Source organism: Onychomys torridus, chromosome X (assembly GCF_903995425.1).
Source record: "Onychomys torridus chromosome X, mOncTor1.1, whole genome shotgun sequence".
Classification (NCBI taxonomy): domain Eukaryota; kingdom Metazoa; phylum Chordata; class Mammalia; order Rodentia; family Cricetidae; genus Onychomys; species Onychomys torridus.
In genome coordinates, this window is record NC_050466.1 from 92,355,923 (window position 1) to 92,374,033 (window position 18,111).

General features: G+C 43.0%; 1 protein-coding gene across 1 annotated transcript in view; it reads right to left on the reverse strand.

Annotated features, from left to right (window-relative positions):
* The window catches only part of Slc16a2 (solute carrier family 16 member 2), a 122,088-nt gene that overhangs the window by 17,518 nt on the left and 86,459 nt on the right, over positions 1-18,111 (reverse strand). The window lies entirely within an intron of this gene.

The following is an 18,111-nucleotide window of genomic DNA, read 5'->3' on the forward strand; positions in this document are numbered from 1 at the left end:
TAATCTGTTCTCAGGAACTGTCTTCACTTTGCTAGGCTGCTTTTCTGAGTTCTAGCTGCCTAGCTTCAAAACTCCTGGCTCAGGACAGCAGGGGATCTGGACATTCATTTCAGTTTCATCCACTATGATATGTGGGACATTGGGAAATCACACAATGCTTTCCTAATCAAATTTCCCACTTGTGGAGTGGGGATTAAAATTCTTATACTTTCTTCAAAGTGCCCCCCTTTTCCCTTGGCAGTGCTGGGGACAGAACACAAGGATTCACACATGCTAGGGAAGTGTTACACCACTCAGCCCCAGCTCAGCCCTCAAAGTGTCTTCAAATAAAATAATGATAAGATGTAATCATACAGAAGAGAGTTTTGGAAATGTGATGAGCTATACTGTAAATAAAAATCAATGGAGTTCTGACCAGTGACTTAAATGTAAAAGTCTAAAACTTCCAGGACAAAATATAGGAGAAAATCATTTTAATTTTTGTTTAAGCAAAGATCTCATAGAATATTCATATGCAATATGGCTTGTAAGTGAAACGCCGATGCACTAGACTTTAGCAAAACATAAATTTCTGCTTAAAACATCCAGCCAACCAAGGACTGATGTAACCCAGGCTGGCCTGAAAGTAGACAGCTTTCCGAAGCAGTTGCATACTATTCTGCCCAGATTGCCCTTGGTCTTGGGGGAGGGGCTAGAGGACATAGGTGAGGAAGGATGAAAGGAGGGGTTTTTACCTACACAGCCACTAGGAAGCTAACTTCACTGCTGGGTACAGCCTTACAGTGTGGCTACTTCAAGGTCGCCTATGCTCCTGCCTAATCCCTCAGCCACTGCTCTGAAGTAAGCCTAATAAACTTATTTGTTCCCCGGGATGAACTTTGCTGCACTCAGTTTGTCAGTGGGACCTTAGGAAAAGGGATAGATGGTGTTTACTTCTCTTCCAGGGAAGGAAATTTAGCAATGTGAGATTACAGATTTGTATCACCACATTCAGCTTAAAACTTCCGTGCTTTAAGAAAAAAACATAAAAAACAAAAAACTAGTTGTGAGGTCCAGAGAGATGGCTCAGCCAGGAAAAACATTTGCTTCACAAGCCCGATGATTTGGATTCCCAGAACCCACGTTAAAAAGTGGACATCGTGTGTGCTCCTGTAATTCTAGCACTCCTACAGTGAGATGGGAGGTGGGAACAGGAGAACCCCTTAAAGCTCATGAGCCAGCTAGCCTGGAGTATGCAGCCTAGCCACAAAAAATAAGAGAGACCCTGCCTCAAACAAGGTGGAAGGTGAGCCTCCACATGACCCCCCCCCCCACAAATAAGTATACATACATCACACATATCCAAAGTAAATATTAAAAGTTACGAAAATGAGAAGGTACAAAATGCACTGGGAAAAATATTGGCGACATATATATCTGGCAAAAAATATCTCCAGCACAGTCTGAGTTGATCATCACAACTCAACAAGAACGCAAATACTTCAATTTAAAACAGAGAAAAGACTTGAACATGCATCATACACATACACAAAAAGTGAATATCAGTTAAGCACATGGAAGTTGATAAATGTCTTTAATCATTTGATAGGTGCATATTAAAGCTACAATGAGAGCCAGGAATTAGCTGGCACATACCTGTAATCCTAGAACTTGGAAGGCTGAGGTAGAAAGATTAAGAATTCAAAGCCAGTCTGGGACACATGGTAAGACCTTGTCTCAGAACACCAAAACCAACCAAACAAATACACAGGAAACATCACAATGAGACATCCCTTACACATCTACTAAGAAGACTACCTAAATGGCAATACATAGTACTGGGAGGATGCGCAGGAGCTGGAGATCTCATACTCTGATGGTAGGAATGTAAAATTGTATACTCACTTTGGAAAATAGCTTGACAATTTCTTGTGAAGTCAGCCATACACTTAACATATCCCACTGAAATCTTAACATTTATGTTCATACAAAATCCTATACCTAGGGATGAGGGTGCAACTCAGAGTCAGTAGTCGTTGCCTAGCATGTACTATGTCCCGAGTTTGATGCCAAGCACTACCAAGGTGGGGGAAGCAAAACCCCAAACAATCCAACAGCCCGAGTTCTCAATAATTATAGAAGCTTCTTTTCATAATTGCTGAAACCTAGCGATGGTTCAAATACACTGGTAAATGAATAAACAAGTGGATAAATATCAATACAGCAAAATACAGCACACCCACAAACAGTATAAACTAGTGATATACACAGCAACTTGGATAATTCTCAAAGATGTTATGCTGAGTGAAAGAAGACAAACTCAAATGACCCTTTTCAGAAAATTCTAGAAAAGGCAAAATTATGGAGACAGAAAAATAAAGGAGATGATGGTGAGATTTATTAGAGAGGGACATGAGGGGACATTTTGGAGTGCCTGTGGTGGTACTTTTTTGAGAGTGTATATTCCTTGTGAGTGAATGTGCTATGAGTGAAGCAACCACCATCTTGGGGCATTCAACTGCAGTCCCTTGTGAAAGATCCTTTCAGCTGTGCTTGTTGATGGTTTACACCCCAGCAGAGAGGGGCAGAGAAGACAGAGGGGGCCATGAGATCCCCACTATTCTGCTTCCTGCTACCATGGCCTGGAAGAGGAAAAAATATATGTGGAGAGGTCCAAATGGTGGCTCCATCTATGTGGCTGTAGAAAAGCTCTCATTCCTGCTGGGTAAGGCTTTTCCTGTTGGGGGAAGGCATGCCCACACCCTTGTTAGTAACCCCCAACTTAAACTCCGTAAGCCCAATAAACCCATTGGTTCCCCAGAGTGAACTTTGGTAGGATTATGTCTTGGTTTGTCATTAGGAACTTAGCAGAAGGGTAGACATTGCTTATGTCTCACCCTGGGAAGGAATCTTAGCAACAATGGTTCAGTGAAAGTGTATGGTGTGGGTTGGCATATGTGAGCACATAAAAATCAAACACACCAAAGTGTGAAAATTAACACATGTAAAATATATCTCTAAATCTTGCTTTGTTTTTAAAGGGAGCAGAGGCTCAGTGGAAAGAGCATTTAGTTAGCATGCATGAGGCCCTAGATTCAGTTCCTGGTAATAAAAGTGGCAGGGCAGGAAAGCAGGGTATACCACTTTGAGGTTTTATTTGGGGTATGTATATATTTTATTCTAGCCCGATTTAAAATACCTCAGTTGTGTTGTGAAAACAGAAAAAGCTATTATAAAAAGTCAGTAAGTCATTTTATAGGCTCTACAACTGAGCTCTTCTGAATATCTGCAGTACAGTGAAAACTGCTAACTAGGCTCATAAGATAGCTTCTGTGTATTTCAAGAAAGTTCACACTTTATTTGACATAGCTTTTAAAATTAATCTAGTTTTCAAAAACCTTAAAAAGACTGAAATAACAATTGATTTACAGAAAACAGTCAAGCAGCTCTGAGGGTTCCATGAATTATTCACCCAAATTTTCCTTTATGTAACTTAAGTACAATATTAAAATGAGGAAATTGACAGTGGTATGATAGATACATGCTTATAGTTTTATGTCCTTCTATTATGTAAAGATTCCTATCACAAATCAAGATGTACAACTATTTCAATATCACAAAGATCTCCTTTTTCCCATCCGTTTTTCAAATGCCAGCTGTTACTGCCATTATCCCTGACTCCTAGCGACACCCACTAACTTGTTTTGTATCTTCATAATATTTTTATTTTATGAAAGTTATATAAACTGAGCATGGTGACACACACTTGTCATCCTAGTACTTGAGATTCTGAGGTAGGAGGATCAGGAGTTCAAGGCCAGCCTAAGTTACATATTGAGTCCAAGTTCTGCCTGGGATTCATGAGACCCTGTCATAAAAAACAAAATACTAAAAAAGCTATATAAATGTAGTATGTGGGCTTTTGAAATGGGCCTTTAAAGTTTCTGTTGAACAAAGGAAACGATCTCTAGAGTGAAGATACAGCCACAGAGCAGGACAAAATATATACAAGCACAAATATAAATTTATAATTTATTATAAACAGAGGATTATTATCTAAAACATGTAAAGAACCACAAAAGTTAAACACCAACCCCAATCATCCAATCTATAAATGGACCAATGAACTGAATAGTTCTCAAAAGAAGAAATACAAACAGCTAATCAATACCTGAGAATAAGACACAGTGACACAGGCCTGTAATCCCTGCACTTGGGAGGTGGAGGCATGAGGATTAGGAGTTCCAAATCATTCTCAGCTACATAGTGAGTTAGAGGGAACCTGAGATACATAAGAACCTCTCACCAACAATAGCAACGGCAACGAAAACAAACTTGAATAAGTGCTCATCATCCTTATCCATAAAGGGAATAGAAATTCAATTCACTTTGAGATTTCATTTCACCCTAACCCGAATGGCTATGATCATGAGAACAAACAAATGCTGGAGAAGATACGGGGGAAAGGGACTCCTATACACTGCTGGTGGGAGTGTAAACTGGTCTAGATATCATGGAAATTCCTATGATTATTTTCCAAAACCTAAATATTGATCTACCATATGACTCAGGTATACTGTTCCTGGCACGTGCCCAAATGACTCTAAGTCAACATACCATAGAAAGACTCCCACATTCCATGTTTATTGTTCTAATAGTTACAATACCTAGGAAATGGAACCAGCATACATGTCCATCAACAGATGAATGGATAACATAAGTGATACATATACACAATGGAATTTTATTTGGTCTTAAAAAAGGATGAAAATGTTTGTGCTAAGTGAAATAATCCAGATAAAGAAAAACAAATACCATTGTGACCTAACTGCACAGCTGGGACTTGACGTTTCTAGGGGTGCTGAGGAAATGAAAAGATAGACATGCAGATAGAAAAGCTGGGGCCAGGTGGGCTCCGTGCACTCTGATGGAGATACACCAACTACCACAGGAATCCAGGACCTCAGCAGATTGATTACAGGTAGCACAGAGGGGAGGAGCTAGTGAGTCTCTCAGGATGTCTCTATAGGTGAGCAGTCTCCCATTGTAAACACCTGGGAGGAGGTGTTTACCACTGTAGTTGGTGGTTTGAACCCGGGAGCTGGGAGATGCAGAAATGAGCTGGACTAAAGTCTCACGCAATAGCTAATTTTATTCAGAGCATCAGGCAATTTGTACTCTGAGGGTTAAGAAGAGTCACACGAGATTCTTAAGGTGTTCGATCACAAGGACATGTGGCAGAAACATGTTTTTCCATAGAGGCCTATGAATAATGACAGCTGAAGTCAACTCACTCCTATCCAATATACCCTGGAGGAGCAGGAAGACACATTCCAAGAACAAGTCTGTGTTTTGAAGAAACAGGTCACAAGACTCTTGTCTTTTGGCGTTTTCTCACAAGCACTCAGCATACCCCTCACACGACTCCATTCTCGGACTGTGTTCTGACTAGGAGGGAGCTGCAGTTGCCAGGTTTTGAACACTGGGCAGTCGTTTGTAAACGCACTGTCCACATTCATATTCAGACCCATGGAAGGCTTTGTCATGTCTCTGAGCCTCACTCACAGGAGATAAAAACATTACTATCCTCATGGGAAATAGGCCTTGGTCCTTGTCTTGGCTGTGCCCAACTCAACAACACACTCAGTGATTCCTCTGCTTCTCATACCTCCCGCTTTCCTGTTTCTTAGATGATCATGATGGAACTTCAGTTAGTTCAGTAGTGGTTCACTGCAATGTTTGACACACACCTACTGAGGAGAGAAAAACAAAACCTGTGGCCTCTGGTCTGGGGTTATTTGAGCTAAAAAACTGGAAAAAAATGTGAAAATCGGTAAGATCTTCCCCCTGCAATGAGCCTCTCTCGGGGCTGCTTTTAAGAACTGGGCCACCACAAGAAGCTACCATCAGCTGCCCAGCCCACCAAGGCAGTGCTCTGCATGCTCCAGCCAAGGAACCCCCATCCAAAAGGGCATTCACTACCAGGCCATAGCCAAGGGTACCACCGCTGAGGTCTGGAAGGAGTCGGGCCACAAAATCTAGGCACAATCCTTCCTGGCAGGGTGAATTTCAGCAACAAGATTCCCCCCCCCCCCCCCCCCCCCCCCCCCCCCCCCCCACCCCCCCCCCCCCGTTGAGCAATTTTCTCCTTCCCCTTAAGGCAGCTATGTTAATTAGTTGGTAAACTTGCAAAGGGTAATGTAATTGGTTGCCAGCCCCCTCATAGTCCAAGGGGGCAATGTCTGTCTACAAGCTGGATTCCTCAGGGATCCAATTTCGCAGAACTTGCCTTCCTGTGAGGAAACCACAGGGTCTAAGGAATCACCTACAAGACGCCACAAACCCAAAGAGAAAATGAGAATGCACGTGGGTCCTTTGGTCATAGATCCATTCCTCAAACCTTCCATTTCCTTTCAAGCAGCCAGACTTACTGCCCATTCTTCAGGAAACCAAAGGCATATGGCTTGAACCTGGTCTAAAATGATGAAGCTACAATGCTTTCACCCTACTTCTGGAGTTCCTTAAAATCTCCTTGAAATTGCTAACATGAAATTTCAGAGTGTTAACATCTAGCTACTTGTCTCTAGATACCACTTCTCCCATGCTTTACACTGATGCTTCCCCCACTTTGAGGCTTTTCTTTGTCTTTCTTTGTGCACTTCTCTAGGGAGTAGTCCCTTGTCTGACTGATTCGAGTTTCTGATGGCCCAGCTATGTCTGACTCAGGCAGCACTCATAACAACCTATGTTATGTCTTTTTGCCACATTTTGGGAAAATTTAAGCCATTTTTGAGTGTTTTTTTTCTCAGCCCCACTTCCCCCCCTCTCTTGGGAATTATCTGATGACAAAAATGAAGTATCTTTTGTCATAGTCCCATAGGCTCCTAGGGCTCTGTTTTTTTGTTTTTTGTTTTGTTTTGTTTTCCCTAATCCATTTCTTTCTGTTGATTATGATGGATAATTTTTATCGTTCTCTCTTCAAGTTCACTGACTCCTTCTGCCCTCTTTATTCTGCTATGGAGCCCATCCAGTAATACTTATTTGATTTTGGCCATCATACTTTTCAGCTCTAGAAATTTCCATTGTTTTGTGTTTAAAGTTTCAATTTATTTGTTGATATTTTGTATTTATTATTTCTTTTAAAAAATTCTACTTTCACTGGTGTTTTGCCTGAATGTATGTCTGTGTGAAGGTGTTGGATCTTGGAGTTATAGACAGTTTTGAGCTGCCATGTGGGTGCTGGGAATTGAACCCGGGTCCTCTGGAAGATTAATTAGTGCTCTCAACTGCTGAACCACCTCTCCAGCCTGGAATTTATTATTTCTTTCAAGAGTTATTGTTGGCTTGTTAAGCACTTTTTCTTTTATTCTTTTTTTTTTTTTTTTTTTTTGTCTTTTTTTTTCCTCCGGAGCTGAGGACCGAACCCAGGGCCTTGTGCTTGCTAGGCAAGCACTCTACCACTGAGCTAAATCCCCAACCCCGTTAAATATTTTTCCTAATGGGTGCTTTAACGTCCTTGCCAGATAAGCCCCACTTATGTGTCATCTTGCTATTGTCAGTTAACTGTTGTTTTCCACTAAAGGCAAAATATTTCTGTCTTTGGTGTGGCAAATGATGTTCTGATTTATCCTAGACAATTTTGGATATGAGGAGTCTTGGGATATTATTGAGATCATCTGTTTTCAGCAGGCCTCCTTTGACAACTCACCAGTCAAATACTACCCCAAATGGGGCAGAAGTCCATGTTCTCTTCTCAGCTGCCATTGTTAGACACCTTGTTATTGCTGGTGTGACTTCAATTGACATTACACTAAGTCATGGTGAAAGTCCTAATGGCTTGCTTGACCTTCATTGCTACCACCTTGGTACTTTGCCAGAAACCCGGGGATGTGTGATCAGAGGTTACAGTTTGGCAAAGGTGAAAGTCCACGCTTTCTACACGATCTTCTCTAACACTGTAGGGGAAGAATAGGTCTTCTTACTGCTGAAAGATCAGGAAATTCCTAGCTCACTACTCAGTTTTCTCTGACCCCCACCTTACCATGGAAGGAAAGCCTTTTAGAGACACTATGTTACAGCCGAGAGTACAAAAAGCTAGGCTCTTGGTTAGGCTTTTTTTTTTTAATATATAAAGAATGAGTGGGGTAAGTGTCCCACCCCTAAACTATATCTCCATCCAGTAATATGTTAAAAAAAAAACCCTGAGAAATATTGGAAAATCAATCAGGGGGCTCATCCCTGGGAAAGGCAAAGTGATCAACCCTTAATCCACATACATACAAACAACAAAAACAAACTCAAGTAGGCTGCATTTATATATTTCTCTGTCTCTTTATCTATCTATCTATCTATCTATCTATCTATCTATCTATCTATCTATGTCTATCTATATATCTATATCTCTGTGTGTGTGTGTGTGTGTGTGTGTGTGTGTACATATGTATGGGAAGACATGAAAGGGGTTGTAGGGAGGGCACATGGGAAGGGCTCAATAGAAGAAAGGAAAGAGGGAAGTAATATAATTATATTTTAATTAAAAATATAAAAAATAAATAACAATAAAATTAAAAATAAATTAGGCAATAAAGTCTATAAAATGCATATGCATGGCCAGAATAAAGTTTCCTTCCTTGTTCCTTGAGTCAGGCTCTCATGTAGTCCTCACTGGCCTTGAACTTGCTGTGTAGCTAAGGCTCAGCTTTAACTCCCGATCCTTCTGCCTCTACCTCCCAAGTGCTGAAATTAACGATATGTGCCACGGCACCCAGGTCAATTTTCTATTTAAAGATTTTCAAAGAAGCCAGATATTCCAAGTGAAAGAAAATTTGTTAAGTGAGAGGTGAGAAATATGGCCTGCTAGATCAATAGCTGAAGAACAGCATGGTATGACTAAAGACTTAAGGACCCTTAGTAGGCAAGTTCTCAGCAAGAGTCATGATGATGATGATGATGATGACAGTTATGACCCTATTGAGAGTAAATGGGTATTGTTTGTCCTTTGCTGTTATTGCACTCAGTTTCCTTTATGTTTTAAATGCAAGGGGTAGCAAACATTTTCTAGAACTCTGACAGTCAAAGCTAGAGAGTTTCCAGCTATTGTTCCCCATAATTACCTCTGCTTTTATATGGGGAAGACAAAGAAATTTTGACAAAGCAGTTGAGCTTGTGGGAGAATTGGGAAGGGGAAAACAAATGTGCCATCTTTCAAAAGAGACTTGGAGAAATTAGGGGTGGAACCCATAACTTTCCATGAGGCAGAAAGCATTATTTTCAACCCACAGCTGCATTGCTAAGCAAGTGCCTAATTACTGAAATAGATGTTCTGTCCAACAGGGCCTCGGTGTTTGAAGAGGAACTATATTTAAACCTACCATCCACTCCTTCCACCCAGAAGTTCCAAACTTCTTTTCAACCAGAACCCTGCCACCCTGTTAGTGAGAGCCCCCTGCAAAACTCATACTTGAAGGGGAGCACAATGTCTGTATTCAGGAACCAGCCCTTTCCTTTTCTCTGCCCAGCTCCCTTGGGCTTCTGTTGGGCCTGGGCAGCACAAAGTCAGAACCTTGGCCTTTTGAGTTGTATTCTGGACCAACTGGTCCTCAAAATTCTTTATCCTCCATTTTTCCCCCTCACTTAAGTGCCCAATTCTGGATCCTTCCCCAGGCTCTCAAGCGAATGCCTTTGAAGTCCAGTTCTCAGAAAAGAACTCAAGTGTGGGACCATATTCTTCACTTTGCTTGACAAAACTTAAGCTCTTCAAACACGTCCGCTCTCAGAGTTAAAATAGAGCAAGGGCTACTTCAAGAGCCAAACTCTGGAAAACTGTAGACTTTTACAAATTCCTGTAACTGTGAGAAACTAATCAGGCCTTAAGAAGGGCCGAAGAAGGGCAAGTGGGAGATGGAAGGAAAAGGTAAAGGGAGTTGACATGGAGGTAAAGGTGGATCTATTCAAGAGCCCTGTGCTTTCCGACAAGGTTCACAGTATAATGAAAGCATAACAAATAGGGTTAAAGACTTCCTAAGGCTTAGTTAGATTCAATGCTAAATGGAGAGAATGCCACCACGGATTAGAGTTTATGTTATTATTTATATGTTGCCGTTTCTGTCTTATCTCTCCACCTATCCACAGTTCCCAGTACTTTGCAAAGATTCTAAATCTAGCTAGAACACATGAGGGTGGTTGGAATGGTGTACGTGGGGCAGGTGGAGAGTCTGGACAGCAGTGAGTCAGGGCTGAGACTGGAGCATGCTGGCACATCTGGCTGCAGCAGTTGTTAGTCAGAGAACTGAAAGCATTGGTGAGGCACATTTGGAAGAAGTCAGTGAAGGCGCTTCTGGGGTCGACTGGAGCTCCCGAGGGGAGAAATGCAACTCTGAGTTTCTTACGGACCAAGTTCCTGGTGTCCCACCAGGATAGTGACCTCCCTTGGAGCTCCACATTATTTCTCCAGCCTTGTGCAGGGTCCAATGTAAAGAGCTATGTAACCATTTGCCCAGTGAATAGATGAAAATTGCTTGCTCAGGGAAGATGGCTCCAAATCTTTTTCATTTCCCTCCCCTCCTTTCCCCTTCCCTCCCCTTCCTCCTCCTCCTCCTTCCCTCCCTTCCCTTCCGGTCCTTCTCTTGTTTCTTATCCTTGTTTCTTTTGGCAGCACTTGTGCTAGAACGTAGGGCTGTGTGCTCGCTCCACCAGCACCCTATTACGGAACTCTATTCTCGGCCCCCTTGTATTTTCTGACACTGTACAGAAAAGCTCTTTCTCCAGCTCTGTTTCTCTAAGTCCATTGCATCACCATCATTCAATGTGTCTAGAACTTAGCTCCAGATTTGCAGTGAGCCTGTATTTAAAAAGTCCCCAAATACTTTCATATTTGATCTTTTAAGTCGATCCTCCTAGTGGTTTCTGCGTTTGTGATTTTGTTTGTTTTGTTTTCAGAATGCATTGAGTTCTTTCTGATGTGGCCTAATATACTGGAAAATACCTTTTCCTGAACATTGAACATTTAAACAAATGAATTTTTATCCTTCTACACTTTGTCTCAACACAGCTAACTTGAATGGGCCACAAACTTTATAGTCTCAAAGCCTTTCAAGCCAACAATATCACCGAAAATCTTTTTAATCTGATACCCCCTTATCTGGTCACCTAGCCTTTCTCTCCCCTAGCTGCAATCTACTTCCAGTTTTAGAGTAAAGATTGTAAAGATGTAAGGAGTCTACTTCCTAATTTTACAGACTGAGACCCAGAGAGACTCACATTTTGGCCTATTCATGCCAAGTCTGAAATGCAGACAAGTCTCAGTCCTTAGAGGTAACTGGGATATACTTAACAGCCTGTGGAGACTGCTTTTGCACCCAAGGCTTCATACAATGGCCTGTTATCTATGCTAGCAGCTGAGGTGCTACTCCAGTGATTATTTGCCCCTGATTGACCTTCTTTGGGAGAACTGTAAATTGAAGCAGTTTGCACAGTTTTCCTTGGAGGAAGCTGGCTTCCATGGACTCCAGCTATCAGACATTCCTCTGATAGAGGGTATGAGAAAGAGTAAGTACACAGGCAGGCAGACAAGCAATAAGCAAACATTAGGAGAGACATATCCAAAGCAGAAGGGGTCTTATTAGAACTGTAGAATGTTAAAGTTGAAAAAAACCCTTAAGAATCATAGAGGGGCTGACTGACGGACGAGTCCAGACAACCTAATGAAAATCCAGTAAGTACATCACAAGTAAAGTACAAACAAATGTCCTTCATAAAAATAGCTTGTCTGATCCATCCCTGGTGCATGGGCTGGCTTTTTGGAGTCCACTACCTATGATGGGGCAACTTGCAGAGCTTTGAGGCAGGGGGAGGGCTTAGGCCTACCTGTACTAAATGTAGCTCCCCATGGGAGGCCTTACCTTCTTGTAGGAGGGAATGGGGCCGAGTGGGTTGGGATGGGGAGGCTGGAAGGGCGAGAGGAGGGAAGAGAGGAATCTTCGATTGGTATGTAAAATGAATAAAAAATTTCTTAATAAAAAAATAGTTTATCTGGCCATGGTGGCTCATTCCTGCAATCCTTCCACTTAGAAGATTGAGACAGGAGGGTAATTATGAGTTCACGGCCAGCCTGGGCTACAGAATGAGGTATTGTCTGAATTCCCCTTCAAGAAAATAACTCCCCAAAATCTAATAGTTAAAACACTTAACATTTTAGCTAATGGAATCAATGACATATAAGAAGGATAAAAAATCATGACCAGGGAGAATTTATTCCAGAAATACAGCTATTTCAACATCTAAGAATTAACCAATGAAGTATAGACTTAGACTAAAAATGAAAATCGTAATCATGTCAATGGATGAAAAAAATGTGACAAAATTCAATAACTGATCAGGATCAAAAGAACTCTCAGCAACCTGGAAATAGAAAGGATTATGAAAAACCCACAGCTAATATCACGCTTTATAATGGAAGACTGAAAACTTACACAATAGACTGGAAACAAAACAAGGTACCCGTTTTTCCTACTACTGCTAACAATCCGCTAGTGGTTCTTGCTAGTGTAGAGATGAAGGGATGGAAAATGCACAGATCAGAACTCTACCCAAAAGCTGTTACAGCTAACAAGGGACTCACACAAGACCCCATACCAAGTCAGCATGCAAAACCGAATTACCTTGTATATACCAGCAGTGAATACTTAAAAAGTTGAAATGAAAATGCCTTTTAAAATGTCACAAAAATGAAATGTTGAGCTGGGGACTTTCTCAGTGGCAGAACCCTTGCTTAGCACTACTAAGGCACTAGGCTCAGCCTCCAGAACCACAAAAATGTGCACTACTTCTGAGTGTAATGCGCATCTGTTCTCCCTGGACTCTGCATAGTGAAGTAGGAAGATTCCAAGTTCAATACATAGAACACCCTGTCTCAAAATAAGCTGAAATATGAACAAATTTGATAATAGATATACAAGATCACTGCACTGAAAAAAAATAACAAGATGTTGATGAGAGACAGTAAAGAAGATGTAAATAACTAGAGACATACACTTTGCTTATGGACCTGAATATTCAATATTGTTAAAATGTCAAATCTCTTTAGACAGTCTTGATGATACAATGTGAACATAAATAAAATTTCAGCAAAGTTGATGTTTATGTTTTAGAATTTGCAAAGTGGGCAGCCTTGGTGCAGTGGGGAGGGGCTTGCACCTGCCTAGGCTCAGTGTGCCGGGCTCTGCTGACTCCCTATGGGAGACCTTGATTTGAGGGATGTGGGAATGTGGGGTGGCTTGGGAGAGAGGGCTGGAGGGTGGGAGGAGGGAGGAGGTGGGATCTGTGGGTGGTATGTAGAGTGAGTAGAAAATTTCTTAATAAAAAATAAAAAAATTAAACATTGACTTTAAAAAAGTTAAAAAAAAAGAATTTGGAAAGCGGACTCTCCAATTTATATGTACATGACGATGACATTAAAAAAAAATGAGAGTTTTTTTTGAAAAACAGGGTATTACTAAATAGTCTAACCTGGACTTTAACTCTTGATCTTCCTGCTTTAGTCTCCTAAGTGCTGGGATTATTAGCACATACCACCACACCTACCTGAGAAAATAATTTTGATGCTGTTGGAAGACTTAAATTATGTGATTACAAGACATGTTATAAAGTTACAATAAAGAAAATATATTATTGGTATAAAAGTAGACATATAGAATAGAATTAATATGTATTGTTGATTGACATTTCTGACAGAATGTCATGACATATAGCAGAGAAAGAGTAGTTTTTGTTCTGCAATAATTTATGGAGAATCAGCTGGATGTCTACACTGAAAAGAATGAAGTTAAATATTTACATTATATTGTCCAGACCAAGGCCTGGGTGAGGGCCATGTCTGGGTCTGAGGTCCTGCTGCAGCCAAGGTCTGTGTTGATATCTGGCTCCTGAGACCATCAAAAACCATGTCAATGTTGGGGGTGGGGTGTCTGGGCTGCCACCTGGGGCCATGTTGGTGTCTGAGGGCCATGATACTATGGGGGCCAGGCCAGCCAAAGTGGCTTACATTGCCACCTGGGGCCATGGTGACATCTGGGCTTGGGCTGATGCCTAGGACCATGTCTAGGTTCGTGGTCCTACTATAGCCAGGGTCTGGATGTCTGTGGCTCATGTTGCCACCAAAGGCCACAAAAATACCCAGGGTGTAGGCCACAAGCTGTGGACATGATGATGTCCTAGGGCCATGCTGCCACCAGTGACATCCTGATTTGAGTGACTTGTGTTATCACCAGGGGCCATGGTGTTTTTCAGGCCTGGGCTGCTGCCTAGGACCATGTCTGGGTTCATGGCCCTATAGCAGCCAGAGTCTGAGTTGATGTCTGGGGCTCCTGTTGTTACCGAGGGCCATGTGGACAACTGGGATCTGGTTGGCCACCTTGGACCATGTGAGTGTCCAAGAACCATGCTGCACCTGGGGGTGATGCTGATCTGGGTGGCAAATGCTGAAACCAGGAGCCATGGAGACATCTGGGCACTGGCTACTGCCTAGGGCCATGTCTAGGTCCCTGGCCTTGCAGAGACCAGGGTCTGGGATGGTGTCCATGGCTTTGGTTGCCATTGAGGGTTCTACAGATGCCTGGGATCTGGCCAGCCACCTGGGACCAAGTTGGTGCCTGGGGACCATGCTACTGTTGGGGGCCATGTTGATCTGAGCGGCCTGTTCTGCCACTGGGCTGTGGTGGTGTCCTAGTCCGACGTGGTGGCATCCTGGCCTGAGCTGCTGCTGAGGGCCATGTCTAGGTCTGTGGTCCTGCTGCAGCTGGGGTGTGTGGTGTTGTCAGAGGCCTGTGTTAGCATGGGGCACATTGGAACCATGTTGTGCTGAGTCGGCCCCTCCCCTCACTGGCCCTGGGATGGCTGGCCCTGCCCTTCACGGGGATATTACAGCAGGCAAGCTGGCCCTCCCCGGGAGAGCTTGCTACTGCACTTCCGAAAGATGGCCCCACCCCTCACCATAGGTGAGCACCTTACCTGGGAAGCACACAGGGATGCATGTGAGCTGACCCTGAGGGCATGAGAGCAGGAAAGCTGACCCTGCACCCCCTTATCTGCCCTGTGAAGGTATGGATGAGGGAAAGTGCCCTTCCCCCTTTTCCTATTACCACTTGTGGCAGGTGAGAGAGCTGGCCCTGGGGTCACAAGTCTGGACAAGCTAGCCCTGACCCTCACTAGCGGTAGCTCATGAGAAAGCAACCTCTGCTACTCATCTGGGCAGCACACTAGCGCTGATCCTGTTGTTGGGGGGGGATGTAGGTGAGCAAGCCCTGAGGGCATGAGAGCACCAGAGATGACCTACACCCCTCAGGCCATATGGTGGCATGGGTGAAGGAAAGATGCCCCCTCCCTTGCTACCTGTGGCAGGTGAGAGAGCTGGCCCCAGGGTCATAAGAGTGAGAGAACTAGCCCTGCCCTGCACCAGCTGCAGCACACAGGAGAGCAGGCCCTCACATCCCACCTGGGAAGCATACTGGAGCTGACCCTATTGTCAAGGATGCAGGTGAGCCAGCCTTGAGGATACGAGGAGCTGACCCCTTGCCCCCATACCCTCTACAGCAATCTGCAAAGAGAGCCCTCCACCTTGCCTGGGCAAAACAGTACAGCTGGCCCTGGCAACATGAGTGAGAAGGGCCCGGATCTGAGGGCCTGAGAACAGAACTGGCCCCTCTCCTTCCTGTAGGCTGCATTGGGTGAGCTAGCCAAAGCAGTGCTGGAGAGCTCACTCAGGTAGTGATGATGAGGGAAAGCTAACAGGCTGACCAATCCAGCTACTAGCCAGGCCCAGAACCGGGGCTAAGAGATGGCCCATCCCAATATCCACTGAATCGATGAACTGTTGGAGCATGAGAAAAGGATGAACCTACAGATCCAAAACAGCAGGATCTCCATGACACAGGACAACAACAGGATATCCAAGAGGAGCCCCAGTGAGAGCCCATTGTTGGTGGTGTATCAGAAGCCAGAGGAGGCCGCAACTCGAACCAGACCAATGACTCATGGTAATGAACACACACAAGTAATATGAATGGATTAAAGGGTAAACTGTGTGACTCAATGGGCCACACTGCAGCTTCCACAACAAGATCCCCCCCTCCCTCTGTTTCTTTGTTTTTGTTTTTTCTTTTAAATTTGGTTTTAATCAGGGGAGGGGCGTTGTAAGGGCAGAGGGTAGATTTGAGGAGACAAGGAGATAAGTAGGATTGGAATGAGAGATGTGAAATCCACAAAAAAATCAATACAAGTAAAAAAAATTACCTTATACAAGATATTAAATGACTCAGGATGGTTCATAGATGTAAATATAAGAACTAAAATTATTTGTCCCTGTGCTTTTTCCAATCATGGTCTCATCATCTCTCGCTCATACAATCCCTCCTCTCTCTCACTGATTGGACTCCACCTGGGGCCTGGCCGTGGAAACACATGAACTGTGAACCAATAGCTGAGGAACCCCCATGGAACTGGATCAAGCCCTCTGGATAAGTGAGATAGTCTATTAACTTGAACTGTTTGGGAGGCCCCCAGGCAGTGGGACCTGGACCTGTCCTTAGTGCATGAGCTGGCTGTCTGGAACCTGGGGCTTACACAGGGACACTTTGCTCAGCCTGGAAGGAGGGGACTGGACCTGCCTGTACTGAATCCACCAGGTTTAAATGAATCCCCAGGGGAGTCCTTGCCCTGGAGGAGATGGGAATGGAGGGGAGGCGGGAGTACAGAGGAATCCGTGGCTGATATGTAAAATTAAATTAATTATAAAATTAAAAAAAGAACTAAAATTACAAAATACAGGAGAAAGTCATGGTGATCTTAGCTCAGGCCAATATTTCCTTTCTCTAAATTTGTTTTATTTAATGTGTATGAGTGTTTTGCTTGCATGTATGTCTGTGCACCATGTGAATGCCTGGTGCCTGGAGAGGTCAGAAGAGGGCATCTGATGCCCTAGAAGTGGAGTTACAGATGGTTGTGAGCTGCCATGTGGGTGCTGAGAGTCAAACCCAGGTCCTTTGGAAAAGTGGTCAGTGCTCTTAACTGCTGAGCTGTGCAGATTTCTTAAAAAGGACACAAAGAACATAAAACATGGAATTCACTTCATCAAAATGTAACAGTTCACTCTTTACAGACACCTTTAGAGAATTAAAACAAAGTCGAACAGTGGGAGAAAATATTTACCACTCATGCTTCTGATAAAGGACTTATACTGTGTGTGTGTGTTTGTGTGTGTGTGTGTGTGTGTGTGTGTGTGTGTGTGTGTGTGTATGTAGTACTAACTCATGCAAATTGTCTTCTGACTTCCACTCAGGCGCTGTTGTGTTGTGGACATGCACTCACTTACATATTCCCACTTAAAACAAATAAATAAAATGCAGTAAAAACTTGGAAAACAGTCCAATTAAAAATGAACAAGAGGCTGGGCGGTGGTGGCGCACGCCTTTAATCCCAGCACTCGGGAGGCAGAGCCAGGCGGATCTCTGTGAGTTCGAGGCCAGCCTGGGCTACCAAGTGAGTTCCAGGAAAAAGACACAAAACTACATGGAGAAGCCCTGTCTCGAAAAATGAAAAACAAAAAACAAAACACAAATGAACAAGAGAACAAAAGATAATTTTAGCACCTAGGAGGCTGAGGCAGAAGGATTACCACAAGTCTGAGGCCAACTTAGGGTACATAGTGAGTTCTAGACTCATCTGAGCTACAAAGTGAAAACTTGTCTCAATTTTTAAAAATGTCCAAAGGGGCTGGTGCAATGGGTTAATGGTTAAGAGCACCTGTTGCTCTTGGAGTGGACCTGGGTTCAGTTCTCAGCAGTCACATGGTGGCTTACAGCCATCCATAATGCCAGTTCTGGGGGACCCAACTTCTTCTTGTGATCTTTATTATTTTTAACTTCTGAAGGCACCAGGTACATATGCGATGCATATATATATATATATATATATATATATATATATATATATATACACACACACACACACACACACATACATATATACACACACATATATATACATATGCAAAGCACTTATTTACATAAAATGAAACAATTCTAAAATTTTTAAATTGTTCAAAAGATACAAAGACATATTTCACCAAAGAAGATGTAT